Here is a 15,545-nt window from a genome sequence, read left to right as displayed (position 1 = left end):
TCCAGATTACTGGTAAGTAATTTAGATATCAATTGCCTCATGTTTGCATGAAAAGTACATGATGATGGTCTCTCTCTCTCTCTCTCTCTGTCTCTCTCTCTCTGCTTTTCTTTTTCTCTTCCCCTCTTTTCTCTCCCTTTTCTTTTTTGTAAAAATAAAGACAAAAGGTACCGGAAGTCTCCATTGTCAGAGTTCAAAGCCTTTGTAAACCTTTGACATTTAACAGTGCGTCCCCCTCCCCTTCCTCTGTACCCTCATCTCACTTGCAAGGGCAACAGCTTAGAGAGATAACCATATCAGGCAGAAGAAATGAAGCTTGCTTCCTTCTAAATTTGCTTCCTCCTACACAGTAGGGCTATGCACCCTGGGGTTGCATGCACTTTACCCCAGATGGCTCTCTTTTGGCTTTTAGATAGTGGGCTAGACAGGGTAGATGAATTCATACATTTTCTAGACAGAAATCATGAAACTTGGAACCAGAAAGATCTAATAGAAAATCTCTAACTTTCTCATTTTATAAATAAAGAAATTGAGACCTGGAAAACTTTGATGAGTTATCTAAAATTTGAGCTAGATAGAGACAGAACAGGTACCCCAAACCAGAATTTTCTTAAAACTGAAGCTGATATTCTTTTTGTCTTAACACAAAGGCTTGGAAATTATGTATTTTAGCAATGTAAGTTCAGACGGTGTACATCTTCAGTCTCCAAGTAGACCAAAATCTATATATTCCTCAGGGAAACACAGAAACGTTTGTCCTCCTCCATCCTGCCTTGCAGGGTGTCTGCAGGAAATGCTCTGTCTATGATTTGGGGTCTGGGTGAAAGAGAAGCAGCTAGGTTCTTTTGAGGGTGGGGCCTAGGGCCTGTGCACTGGGCTCTCCCATTCTGTGTACACCATTATCCAGGATTTGAATAGTGCAGACTGTCTCTTCTTAGAGGCTAATCAAGTTGCACTCTTTACCATAAGATAACACGGTGACAGAGGAAAGGCCATTGGAGACAGAGCCCCGTTCCTGAGGAAGAAGAGTATGCTGCTCCTAACTTTGTCATTTGGGGATATCTGAAAGAGTGTCCAAAACACCCTTCAGAGAAACAGAAATTCTCCTGGCGAAGTTCCTTACTTTAGGTCTTTAGGGGATTTTAGAGGATAATATAAAGAAAAATGAAAATGATATTAAAAATTGTAATAGTCCAATAGGAATTGGAAATGTGGATAAAATGGAACTTGAGAAAGGAAACTAGTCCCAAATCTTGACATTTTCTACCCTCCACCTCTGGGATAGGCATGTGGGTCTCCCCCATCCAACACCTGTGCTTTCTGGAAGACCAGCAGAGGTTTGTAAGGCCTCCTTCAACTGCCACCATCTTGAGGAAGCAAATCTCTCCTCCAGAGTTGACATGGTATGCCTCCCATGTCACCAGTGTGGGGGCCTCAGTCTCAAGATAGGAGCTATCCTCTGATATCACAGTTCCTTACTTTGGGGGCTGAGCAAGGATTCTTACAGCTCTGGCCAAACTTCTACAGGGATCAATGAGTTTGCCTGCCATGCTGCTCATGGACACCTGTGGCCCTCCCATGCAAACCCGCTATGAGTTCTTGGAGTGCATTCTTGTCCCACACACTTGGCCTCTTGGGTCCCCCTGAGGCAGAGAGCCTCCCACTCGCTGGCTCACCACTCTGCCTGCGCGCTTCCCAGCCGACTAGGGCAATTTTTCAGAAAACTATTTTTAGAACTAGTATCTTCAGAATAAACACAGCACACCAGATGCTGGTGTTTTTCTGGGGCAACTGAGCTGAGGAGCATTTGTTTAAAGAGAAAGGTGAAATACCCAACCTTGCTGTTTTGGCCTTGGGATCACTTTGCAGATTGCTGGGTTTTACTCCCTCTAGCGGTACGATTTAAGAAGACAGCACGATGCCTTGATCCAGGTGAGAAAGACTCGAATAGAATTTTCGAGAGAACTCAATCTTACTTTACATGTATGCTTCTAGTTTGATGACAAGTAAAGATGGAGTCAATACTAATTTCGTGAGCACAAATGTGTTAATAATAGTAGAGAATTTTCTCTGCATCTTTTTCTTATCCCTGGAAAGACTGATTAGTAAATAGAACTGTATTTTGAGAATCCTGAGGCTAAAGTGAAATTCTGGATATCTTTGTTTAAATAAAATTTATTCCCTAAGAAAGAATCTGCATGTGATAGAAGGGACTGTTAGGGTACATTTTGTACTATGTATTTCTTTCCAAAATTAGGACCAACAGTACTGCCAGCTGCATAGAGGAGAAAGAGGACAAGTTAGAGGGGGGTCTCATGGGTCTAATGTTGAGGGGAAAACAGAAAGAAGGAAACAGCCATGGAACTTTCTGATTATAAGACTCGAGGGACCAGACAACACATTAGTAAGTGACACCAAACTGTGTCTTTCTCTGGAAGTTTTAGTAACATTCCTTAATCTTTGTGTCTTAGTGAATTTGGTTAATCCTTAAAAAAGAAACAGGAAAAAAAACTTGTTGTTGTTTTTTTTTTTTTTTCTAGACCAGTGAATTCTAGGATTCTGTAACCAAGTGCTGTAAGATTTCTTGGACTCTGGAAGTGAAAAAGTTTTCATTGACCTGGAGACCTTAGTCCTATGATCAAAAAGCTCATCAGTGTGGAAAATAACGGATGGACAAAGATCTTGTCAGCTTGTAAATGACTGGATTTCTCCTACGGCTTGTGGTTTACTAATGTCTAAGATACAGAGTAAAACCTGAATGACAGTGGGTGACAAGAGGGAAAATGTGTGCAGTCCTCGATCAGTTAGACCATGCTCATATCTCTCAGCCCATTTTGAGTCAGGCTTTGTAAAGGATGGAACTGCGCTCGTTCATTGAGTAGAAAGCATTCCATTCACAAATACTTCAGCTAAACCGACAATTGATTCATTATGAGTTCTTTTGCTGAAGGGTTGCGTTTCCAGGGCGACAGTCTCTTCTTTGACTGCCCCTTTCTCTGTATTCTCATTCACTGTTTTTTGCATTTTTTTCCTTATGGATTATCAAACTTCTAGTGACTGCTGGTGGGGAGACCAGAAGTCTCCTTCCCCATGGCCTGTGATTATCAAATGATAGATTTTTTCCTTTAAAGAGAACATTTTTGTGATAATTTTCCTGCACGCAATTGGTCTGTTTTCCTTTGCTGCCATAGAATGGAAAAACATGCACACTACCTGACTTTGGATGCAAAAATCATCTCTAGTTGAAAACCACTGTTTTAAGGAGAGGAGAGATGTTTGGAGTAAGAAATAGTTCAGTCTTTTTTTTTTTTTTTTTTTTTTTTGCAACAGTTACAGAGAACCTATAATTGTGGAATAGCCCCATAGAAATCCATGGTGAATAAAAATTAAATTTCTTTCTTCAGGTAACTGCTATTCTAGCGTATTTGTGAGAAAAAGATAATAAACACAGAAACAAATGTATTAGGAGGATTCCAGATGTTGAAGAACACAGTGAAGACCATAAAACAAGGTAATGAACCACAGTAACCAGATCAGGTTTGGCAATACAGTATGGGGATGACAGAGAGCTCTCAGTGCTAGACATTGCATCCTGGTTGATTTGATCTAGAATCTAAATAGATAAAGGATTGCCGTTGGTGTTCGTGGTGGGGGTGGTGGTATCAAGAAGGAGAGGGACATGACCAAGGACATGGCTATAGAAATTTTCTCTGACAGTCATCAATACGTAAGGATGTCTGGAAAATTGCAAAGCCTTGGAAGATAGCAGATTATTCAGGATGTCATAATTATCAAGGAAAGAGAAAATAAAATACTGAACTATTTTGTGACAGTGAAAATAGAAATGAGGGAAATTGTACTTAAGGAATTTACAGGGAGACTGCATGATACTTATTAATCTATTTACTTTTATGTTTGTGCTTTTGATGTTGGGGATGAAACTCAGGCCCTCACAAATGCTAGGTAAGTGCTTTACCACTGAGCTACGGCCCAACCCTTTTAAATTGAATAGATCATTAAAAAAATGAAACCTCATGGAATTTTGCCACATATCAACATTAAAACAAACCATCAACTGTGAATTCTCCTGGGTGGAAAAAAAGACTGCATGGAAGGGCAGACAGAGAACATCCCAGAATGAAGGCAGCCCGCTAGGTTAGGACTTGCAGTTTTGTGAACACATCCTCACTGAATTGTCTTATTTTGAAACAGCAGCTGTTCTATGCAGGTCTGATGTTATTCTAAGAGCAGTACTTCATAACCCATGGGTTCCAGGCTTACCTGAAAACATGATAGGCTATGTGTCCAGATGAAAAAAGTAGATGAGGTTACTCCAGAGTGTCTATTTGAATGAGCAAGTTTTTGAGTGACTCATTAACAAGAATGAGAACAACAATAATAATAACAATAAAACCCCAGGAAGAAGAAGAGAGAACTATGAATTAAAGGCAGTATATCTGGACTGAAAGCTGATGAATTCAAGACATCTGAGAACCATCCCTGATAAGATGTCTGATGAGCAGCTGTAGGCATAATAATGAGATTAAGGATAAGAGGATGATAAATATAGATTTTGGAATTATTCCAATGAAAATAATTGAAGCTGTACAGTGGACATAATCTCAAAGAGAGAAAGGGAGAGGAGAGTAAACTAGAGTCAGAACATTGGACAAAAGTGTCAGACAAGAGTTACCAGAACCCAAATCATAGAGGAAACCAAAAATAGTCAAAAGGTTTAACAAATCTGAGTAGCCAGTTGTTTGGGAATGAAGTTGTAATTCAGGTAGTTGGTGGGTAGAACACTGAGGAGAAACTACTAACATCCTCCTTCTGGATAATTGTAAAATGAAGGATACTTTATTTGTTAGTAAGATAAATGAAAGGACTGAAGATATTTTATATGTTAGTATGATAGGGGGGATTTTTTTTGAATAATGGCAATTGAAATACATGTGTAACTAGGAGAGAAGTTCCTGTTACCTGAGAAAAAGAAACAAACACAACAAAACTCAGAACCTGGGTGGAGAGGTGAAGGGACCTGGGTGAGGAGGTGGAGGGATTGATTTTGACGATGAAGGGGTCACCTCTCTCTTAAGTGAAGGAGGAATCATTGTGTGATGAAGTTGCTGAGGTTGCAAGGTAGCAAGAAGATAATAATCACAGGTGAAGAGAAAAGCTGAGCAAGAAGCTCCCACAGACTACTGCCGCGACCTGCTGTAAGACAGGAGGGAGGAACTGGGAAGAGTGAAACAGTTTAGAACAGCCCTGTGGAAACAAGAGCCGAGAAAGCACCCTTAGGTGTGAGGGGTCCGCTGACTATAGATGATGTATATACTTATTGTGGATCAAATTGGCACAGTGTTGTGAAGTTTTTAAGTTAGACTTGGCTACTGGGGTATAGAAAAAGAGCAAACGGAAATCACAAATTAGCTGTAAAGGCAAGAAGAAAAGTCATGGCTATGAGTTCAGAGTTTTGGAGAGAGGCCTTAATAAGGTCACTACAGAACCGGAAGTGTATCAGGACAAATGGGAAAAAAAAAATTGAGGGACAGCAGGTCACACTGAAGGGAAGAGCATGTTCCAGGGGCTTCATTAACACCACCATGACTTTATTGAGATCAGAAGGGATGAGTCCCAAGATTAAGCATAATGCCACATCAACTTTGTGCTTAATCATTTTGATCGCAGTGGTTATTAGAACATGCAAGGTACCTGAACTCATGGATCTATACAGAGGAGAACAAGGCAAGGGGAGATGTGAAATAAAGAGACTGTGCAGGGAAAATTCTAGGTGGGATGATGATATGTGGAGTGATGTGATGCTAGGCAGCTGTGGGTACCATGCTCCCAGTGGGAAAGTAGGTTCTCAGAGTAAAAATCTTGCAGATGAGACCTGAGTAACCAGGTAGGTTTGCTCCGTCACAAGAGTTCTCAAGACATTCTTGTGCTCTGGAGTGGAGAAAAAAGGGAGACAGACATCAAGGGCAGGTTAAAGACTTTTGATTCAAACAACTGATGGCCCTTTTTACTCATGAAGAAGATTCTAGAAGAGTAGGTCTTGAAAGGGGTGAGGGTTGTTAGATAATGAATTCTCTTTTGCCATGTTCATTTTAAGACGTCAAAATGTCATCCTGAAGATGATTTTAAGGAAGAAGAAAACATGAATGAAGATCTGTGAGGTTTAAGGTCAGAGAATCTTAAAAGTAAAGAGCCTCAACTTGCAATATAGGTAGTCAATATCATCCCTAGTAAGATGTTATAGGATAAATGAACAACAACAAAAAGCACCTTGAAATGAAATTTCAAGGAATGAACTGGTTTTCCTAATGACATTCTAAAGTCTAAAGGATGGGAGAAGGATATGGAGGTAGGGCATATACACAGTCTCAAGGAAGCAATTGATGGGGATTAAATATGCTTAATTGACAATAAGTACAGTGATATTTGGGCAATTAAGATGCTTATTAACATAGAATACATAAAAGAATAAAAAGTGTAGGCATTGATAGATGCTGCATTAGCTTAAAGTTTTGCTAACCATTAAATACAGCATTCTATTGATGAGTGTTAAAAGAGATCAAGGCTGTTACAAACAGAGCATAGCAGAGGACTCAGAATATCCAACCTTGAGTTTTAATTCTTACAAGTTCAACCTAAGATTTTTTCCTTTCTGCATCTGCTCCTGTGTGTGTTCCAAGATCAGTTTTGGGCTAATATTTCTCTAAGCAAACATGTGATTCTAATGAAATTTGCTGAATTTCAAACAGCCACACGTGTATGAAAGCTGCCCAACTCAGATATTTGTGGAATGCTGATTTTCCATACATATCAACATTTGGTAATTATCATCAGAACTATTCATGTAAGTTTAAAAGTGGAAATAAAATTAAGAGAGATTCAAACATGGGCCTCAGATGACCTTCTGGGTAACCCTTCGAGGTAATCAATCCTCTCAGTAAATGTACAAGGACTGCCAACAACGTGGCTAGGCATTCTTCTCAACTCCATTTTTCATGCAAATCTTAACAGATAAGCTCCCTTTCCTCTTAAAACATCACGCATAAGGTGGGGAGGCATTTCACTCACTGATGAGCTACAATCAAGTTGTAATAAGTATGTTTCTAATTGACATAAATCTGTGTTTGCATTCTTTCTTAATTTCTCAGTTTTCCCAGGCCTGCCCTTTTCTATGGTTTGTTTAGTTTTTTTTTTTTTTTTCTTACTCTTTTGCAAAGGTCTAGTATGTGGATTCTGAATAGTAATACATTGGCATGATATAACAGTGATGGATAAACAGTGCAGCAAACTACCCCAAACTTAACTGCTTAAAACAACCAATGCTACTTTTCTGTAGGTTTCTGTGAGTCAGGAATCCAGAAGTGGCTTGGCTACATGGTATGACACCAAGATACATGATATGACATAGAGAATGTCAAAAGGCTGTGATCAATTGTTGGCTGGGGTGGCACTCCTCCTGAGCTCAACTCAGGGAGGATTCACTTCCAAGATTACTTAATTCCATGCTGTGTTTACAGGGCTGCCTCAAGACATGGTAGCTAGCTTCCCCCAAACTGAAGTGATCCAAGAGAGATGTGAGTGAGAAGACTAAGATGGAAGCCAGAGTCTTCTTATAACCAAACATTAGATGTGACATCCATCACTGCTCCAATGTTCTGTTCACTAGGAACATATCAACAAGTTCAACTTAACAATGAAGGAACGGGGAGTATACAGGGTGTGAATGTCAGAAGGAAAGTCCATTTGGGACCATCTTATAGACAGACCACCACACAGGATAAGTCATGTGAGCCTCATTTGGCAGATGGGAAGCTGATAGAGAGGATTTTAACTTACCCAAATCCATGACTCTCAGAAATGCAGCAAACCACCTGATTTCAAAACTCCATGGTTTATTTTTCTAGCACTGCAATTGAACTGCTATATAAAAGTGTTATATTGATAGTCATATACAAAACTGCATAGAAACTATTGAAATCAATATAATTCAATATGGTTGTGAAAATGGCTTGGCAAGCTACTCCTCTAGAACTTTATTTATCCAGTAAGCATTCACGAAGACCCATTTTATGACATACACTGTTATGATCACTGCCAATCCAAGGTGATAAAACAAAGTTCTTGTCTTACAGGTATCCATAATTCCTACAGGGAAAACAAATTTATGAATGGATTATAACAATATAAAAGTGATTATAGAACACAAAACTATGACCTTGAGTTGTTTCTTTTTTCTTTTTGTTTTTTGTTTTTTTGTTTATTGCAGTGCTGGGGATCAAATCCAGGGCCTTGACCATAATAGGCAAGTGCTTTAACACTGACATAGATATGTGGCAAGAATTCTGAATTTGACTCTATGACTAAAACCAGAAAAAAATATTGACATATGTCTAAACTGAGAAAGGAAAATATTTAAGACCTGAAAGGAAACTTAGCTTAGAAACAAGTCACCCCAGTGGTAAAATGATCCTGGGTTCAATCCCCAGTGCAATAAATAAATAAATAAATAAATAAATAAATAAGAAGCAAGCCAATCATTCTAGGCTGTGGTGGAAGCAGAATCATTCATAAGAAATCAGAATCTGTTTTTTGTACTATGAGAACATTTGAGGTCCAAATCCACAACAATATTGAGGTGAATAAAATATTACTGAAAAACTCACATGTGTCCAGAAACACAAAGGAGCCAGGCAGGTAAAAATCCACAAGTTTCCCACAAGAATCATCACAATCTGGAATTCACAGGGTCCTATGAAAGATGGCACCAACAGAGGACGAATACTTAGGTAAAAATCTCTAACACATAAAGAGAAATTTGGCACAGTCAATTCTTGTCAATCATGCTGTGTTTCATGAAGTCACCACAATTAGAGAATAATGAAAAATTATTCAATATTGAACAATGACCCTTAGGGGACCAAGGGGGCATTGGTCCTATGAGTTGCTATCATATCATTTTTTGTCAATTGATCAAAAAATAACCTAAACTCATGTGTATTTCTAGTTAAATATACCTTACTTAATCTTGATTGTTAATTATTTAACATTGAATTCATGGTCAACAGCACAATAGTCCACACCTGAATGAAGTTTACCTAGTAAGCACATTCCTCTTCTACTGCCTTCTTGCATGTAAGAACAGGAGACAGTTCCTCAGCAGATACTGGGGGCCATTTAAAAAGGGAAATCACCAACAACAAATGCAGAAATGTGAACAACATGGAATGAAATATATTGCACAAAGAATATGTGTTTACATTATGAGAACTGAGACAAGAATGCCGAGTGTTTCCCCCTTTGACCTCAGCTGGGGACCGAGATGTCAGAAAATTCAAATTTATTGCTACTTTGTCTATGAATTGCTGGAAATCTTCCTCCAATATTGATTTTGGTGCTGCAAACAAATTTTAACAAATTGGTAAGTTCACAAATATGAATCTACAAATAATGAGAACTGACTGTACTTAAATTACAGATTACACATCTAGTAAACAGAATGTTTTACTTTCAAAGTCCTAGAGCTATAAGAGACTTTGCTATAGTCCAAAAATACAGAAAGAGAATTCTTTTCAAAAATTTTTCTACATTTTTGTATTGATGCATTATGGTTGTATGTACTGATGGGAATTGTTACATATATGTACATACACACGATTCACAACATAACAATGTAATTTTTCCAATTTCACTCCAAGAAATAGAATTCTTAAAACAAGAACAAGATTATTAAAAAGGAACAAGTAAACTAACATAGAAAAGAACCAAAAAAGGCATTAAAGTTAAAAAATTTTTGATTGAAAATAAAAACTCAACACATGGATTAGAAAGTGGAGAACTTTCATTTCATAAAAAAAAAAATTGAAGTTAAAAGAGATTTTAGGAGATTATTCAAAATGTGCATTAAAAATTTAAAAATGAATTAGAAGGCAATAAATAGCAAAATGATCCAATATTATTTCATAGATATTCGAGAAAAAAAGTGTAGGGAATAAGGAAAAGCTAATATTTGAAAATATAATTAATGATGATTTTCCAGACTTTAAGAAAGAGTACTCATATAGAAGAACTGCACAAAGTATAGACACAAATTTTTAAAATTCCACACTACATATATATTAGTTAACTATTCAATATCATAATGAAATGCCTGAGGCAGACTAACCTTATAAAGAAAAGGTTTATTAAGGTCATAACTTTGGGGGTTGAAAAACAAACATCATAGTGCAGGCTTTGATGAGGGCTGGTCTTTGCTGCGTCACCTCATGGCAGAGCACACATGAGAGGTAAAGATCATGCTGCAAAACAGGAAGCTAGGAGACTAGAGTCTTACACTCTCTTCCAAGGACACACCCTCAATGGACTTAATGAACTTCCCCTAGGCTCCACTTCCCTTTAGGGTCCACATCCAAACCCTGCCAAATGAAGGATCAAGCCTCAAAAACATAAACTTTGGAGGACAAACAATATCTAAGCCATAGCTGCATACATTGTGGTAAGACACATGAATACCGAGGACAAAGGAAGTAGAAAACATTTTGTTTGGAGAAAACAAAATGTTACTTATAAAGAAAAAAAATTCATAAAGAACTCTGGATGATAGAAGAAAATTAAACAATATATTTAATGCATTAATAGCCATGAAACTAAAATTCTATACCTAGCTAATATAGCTTTCAAGAGCAAGAAAAAATAAAAACTTATTTATACATCTAAAGACTCATAAAGCTTCAATGAAATAACTACTAATGATCATAGGTCAGCAAGAAAAAAGTAAAAAAACCCAACAGACTGCATAGAAAAATGCTAAACAGAAATATTGGTAAAACATATTAATGAATCTAAACTGGCACAGACTATAAAAACATGGTGTAGTGTTTAAAATCCTTTTAGGAAGAAAGCATTTAGATAGTTATAACAGAAGAAATAAAGAGCATTTGGTAAGAAAGTTAATATGCTATAAGTTCATTATTTTTATTATGAAGAAGATAACAAATACTTTATTTTTATTAGAAAAAAGTATATGACCTGATTTTTAAAGTTTTAAATGTAAACTCCAGTAGAATGAAAATAACATGTATACCTTTCAAGTTGGTAATGGAAAAAAGAAAGGAAACAGAAAAATTTCTATTGGCCCTCTAGTGAAGACGTGCTATTATTTCATAATTTGAAAAGACTTCTGTGTTTATATCACTCAGCATGATATCTAAACTTAGCTCAGAATGAGAGAAAATGGAGCAAATATAATTAAATATGAGTCAGAAATTAATGAGAAAATAAACCAATGAGCAGTGACTTGGCTGAAATCTTGACCTGATGGATCTGATGGCCTGGATTAGGGTGGGAAACATTTTTCATGCTTTGTCTCGCTCATTTGTAGTATCGGATTATAATTACACCAGATATTCTGGGCTCCAGACACTTGCTTATGATAGAGTAGCAGGTGTTTTGGTGAAATTCATGAAAGACGAAGTAAAGTAAAAGTAGCTCCATTTGTTGTATGCTTGGAGAGAGGAAACACTGCATTGATACAAGGAATGAATTATGCTGATGATCCACTACACAGCAAACTTAATCTATGTCATCTTGGAATAGCATGCATGAACTGCTAATTGAAGAGGGTTCTTGAGAGAGACCCTAGGGGTCACATAGACTTAAATTTCAGACTAATATACAATAGATTGTGACATGGAGGGGGAATATGAAGAGTGCTATTTTTTCTGGTATGCCCAAAGAAGTCTAGAAATATCAAAAACTAGAATCTGGTTAAGAAAAAAATATATATTTCTCATGTTATAAGCTAAATTTCAAGGGCATATTTTTCCTTTCAGGTAAGATGAAGTCATTTATGAGGAAACAATATTTCTAATGGATTATACCTAGAAAGCCAGACTAAAAAATAAAATGAAGCAGACATTATTACCTCATGTGTATATATGACTACATGGCTATTGAGATCCTACAATATGTACAATCAGAAAATGTGAAATTACATCCCATTTATGTGTGCTTTATCAAAATGTATAAATGCGTTCTACTGTCATGTACAACTAATTAGAACAAATAAAAAATTGATAAAATTTTAAGCATTTACAAACATCAGGGAGCTGTGCATGCAGCAAAGCTGTGACAGAAAAAGGTTCCAGAGATGAGGAATGCAGAGAGGTAAACTGAGTACCTGCAGCTTGTTCTGAGAAATTGTTCCTGATTCTGGTGTAGATAAATTTATTGTTCAGCTTAAACTTAAATTTAATTTTTTTTTTTTTTTTTTTTTTTTTTTACTATTTTCCTGGCAAAGCTAGATTTAACTCAGGGAAGTGATATATTGTTGTTTGCAGAACAAACAGCACATATTTTTTGGCAGCAGTGACAAAATGGAAGCTTTAATAAAACCTAAAATGCACATCTACATCTGAATTCCGATGTGTGGAGTAGGTGAGACTAAAGGGCTAAACCAGAAGCCTGAAATAGAAGTAGATTTTCCATCTCTGCTAATCAAAAGAGACAAAGATCTATCAGAGGAAGAGAACTGGTAAAATCACAAACTCTTGATTGAAAGCCCTGGCATGTAGACAATAGGAAAGAGGCAGACTAGAAGTAGACCGAGTCTTACTACATGAAGTATGAAGTCTCCAGCTAAGCTCATCAGCCCACCTCACATTGTGTTTGCCTAGCATTACAAAAAGGGCTAAAGTGATCAGTATGTGTGGTACCAGCAAGGAAAAAAGCAATAAAAAAAAAAAAAACAGAAACAAAACAAAACAAACCCCTCTTTATAGGAAGTGACATCTTTAAAGTGCTGGAAGGAAAAAAAAAGAGCAAAAAATTACTATTCTAGAATTCTTAGTAAAAATGTACTTAAAAATGGACATGAATGAAATCCTTTTAGTCATACAATTTAATGATATTTTCCCAGAAAAACACTCAGATGCTCAGATTTGACATGAAAATCATAACACACAAACTTAAAGGGTTAAATGGGTAAGGAGGTTTAATGTCACCCTGCCCTAAATAAGACCCTAAAGCCTTTGTATAATCCAAGATGTGAGAAGGAACCTCACAAATGATTGAGGTTGATTTTCCGCCTACCTGCTGGAATGAAGTTTAGAGTTAAGATAGCAATATTCACGTAAAATAGCCTTTTAACTCTAAATGGTGTGAGCACTTACTAAGAACTTCCAAGAGTACATATCTATTTTTCCTGAAATGAAGATTCCTACCATTGTATGTTTAAAAGTCACTTATTCATTTAAAGATACATGATTTGTCTCTAAAAGTCCATGTTTTCCAGATTAATCATACTTTCTTCAATTTGTAAGTATGTGTTATTTGGTATAGTAGCTAATCTTAAATATACACACATATCTTTTATGCTTTCTGGCAAACATAAAATTATTCTTGATTTCTGATAAATTGGCAAAATTATCAAAATTATGGAAAGGACTCCATGACGAGTCATTTGACATTCACAGGTAATCTAGAGTTGCTTTGTCAACAAAAAGAATTCAGGTATGAATTCTCACAAATGTGAGGCTGGTAGCCAGTTTTTTTCCCTTTATGAAAATAGCAGTTATCTGGGCCTCATTTATTGTAATTGTCCAAAATTTACTCAAAGATCTGTTATATTCCTTTGGTCATAGTTAAGTGTTCATATTATGTGTTTTGGAGACCTTATTCTGTTTCATTTCCTATTTTTATCTATTTGCTTTAATTATTTATCTTTATAATTAGCTTTGTATCTTCACATCCAGATTCCCCTAGCCTTGTTTCTTCTTCTTCTTTTTTTAAATTTCTTTTTAATTTTTTATTTGTTCTAATTAGTTATACAAGACAGTGAAATGTATTTATGCATTTTGATTAAGTCATTCATAAATGGAATGTAATTTCTCGTTTTTCCAATTGTATATATTGTAGGAGCCCATCAGTCATGTAGTCATATAGGTACATGAGGTAATAATGTCTGTTTTACTATACTATCCTTCCTACCCCCATACCCCTTCCTTTTCTCTTTACTCCCCTCTACCTAATATAATGTAACTTTATTCCCCTTATTGTGAATTAGCATCCACACATCAGAGAAAACATTCAGCCTTTGGTGTTTGGGGGTTTGGCTTATTTCACTTAGCATGATAGTCTCCAACTCCATTCATTTACCAGAAATGCCATAATTTTATTCTTCTTTAAAGCTGAGTAATATTCCATTGTATATATATATATATATATATACACCACATTTTCTTTATTCTTTCATCTTTTGAAGGACACCTAGGTTGGTTTCATAGTTTAGTTATTGTGAGGTGAGCTGCTATAAACATTGATGTGGCTGAGTGACTGTAGTATGTTGATTTTAAGTCCTTTGAGTATGAATGGAGGAATGAGGTAGCTGGGTCAAATGGTGGTTCCATTCTAAGTTTTCCAAGTTTTCTGAGGAATCTCCATTTTGCATTCCCACCAGCAATGTAAGAGTGTACAAATGTAAGAGTGCACCAATGTAAGAGTGCATCCTTGCCAAAATTTATTGTTGCTTGTATTCTTGATAATTGACATTCTGATTGAAGTGAGATGAAATCTTAGAGTACGTTTGATTTTCATTTCTCTATTTGCTAGAGATGTTGAACATTTTTTCATATATTTGTTGATCAATTGTATTTCTTCTGTGAAGGATCTGTTCAGTTGCATAACCCATTTATTACTATTTTGTTGTTGTTAATTTTTTTGAGTTCTTTATATTTATCCTAGAGATTGATGTTTTATCTGAGGTGAATTTGGTAAAAATTTTCTCCCAATCCGTAGGCTCTCTTTTCACATCATTGATTGTTTATTTTACTGAGAAGAAGCTTTTTTAGTTAGATTCTATCCCATTTATTAATTCTTGATTTAACTTCTTGTGTTGTAGGGGTCTTGGTTTTTTTTTTTTTTTTTTTTTTTTTTTTTGCGGTGCTGGGGATTGAACCCAGGGCCTTGTGCTTGTGAGGGTTTGTATCTGTGTCTTCTACTCTATACCTTTGGTCTACATGTCTGTTTTGGTGTTAATACCATGCCATTTTTATTACTATAGCTCTGGAGTATAGTTTGAGTTCTGGTATTGTGATGCCTCCTACTTCACTTTTCTTGCTAACGATTGCTTTGGCTACTCTGGGTCTTTATTTTTCCCAATGAATTTCATGATTGCTTTTTCTAGTTCTATGAATGATATCATTGGGATTTTAATAGGAATTGCATTGAATTTGTATAATGTCTTATGTAGCATGGACATTTTGACAAAATTAGTTCTGCTGATCCAGGAGCATGGGAGGTCTTTCCCTCTTCTAAGTTCTACTTCAATTTCTTTCTTTAGTGTCCTGCAGTTTTCATTGTAGAGATCTTTCACCTGTTTTGTTAGATTGATTCCCAAGTATTTTATTTTATTTTTTGAGGTTTCTGTGAATGGGGTAGATTTCTTAATTTCTCTTTCAGTGGATTCATTATTGATGTATAGAAATGAGTTTGATTTATGGGTATTGATTTTATATCCTGCTTCTTTGTTGAAT

General features: G+C 36.2%; 1 long non-coding RNA gene across 1 annotated transcript in view; it reads left to right on the top strand.

The window, feature by feature from the left end:
• The first annotated feature begins 1,379 nt into the window (after positions 1-1,379).
• Positions 1,380-15,545, top strand: part of LOC306639301 — a 71,083-nt gene continuing 56,917 nt past the window's right edge. The window contains exon 1 of the long non-coding RNA XR_013757606.1: positions 1,380-1,932. This is a non-coding gene — a long non-coding RNA (uncharacterized lncRNA). The remainder of the gene's footprint in view (positions 1,933-15,545) is intronic.

This window comes from Sciurus vulgaris (assembly GCF_902686455.1).
Source record: "Sciurus vulgaris genome assembly, chromosome: 11".
Taxonomy (NCBI): Eukaryota; Metazoa; Chordata; class Mammalia; order Rodentia; family Sciuridae; genus Sciurus; species Sciurus vulgaris.
Note: the sequence above shows the minus strand (reverse complement) of the source record. Positions and strands in the feature narration are given on the sequence as shown.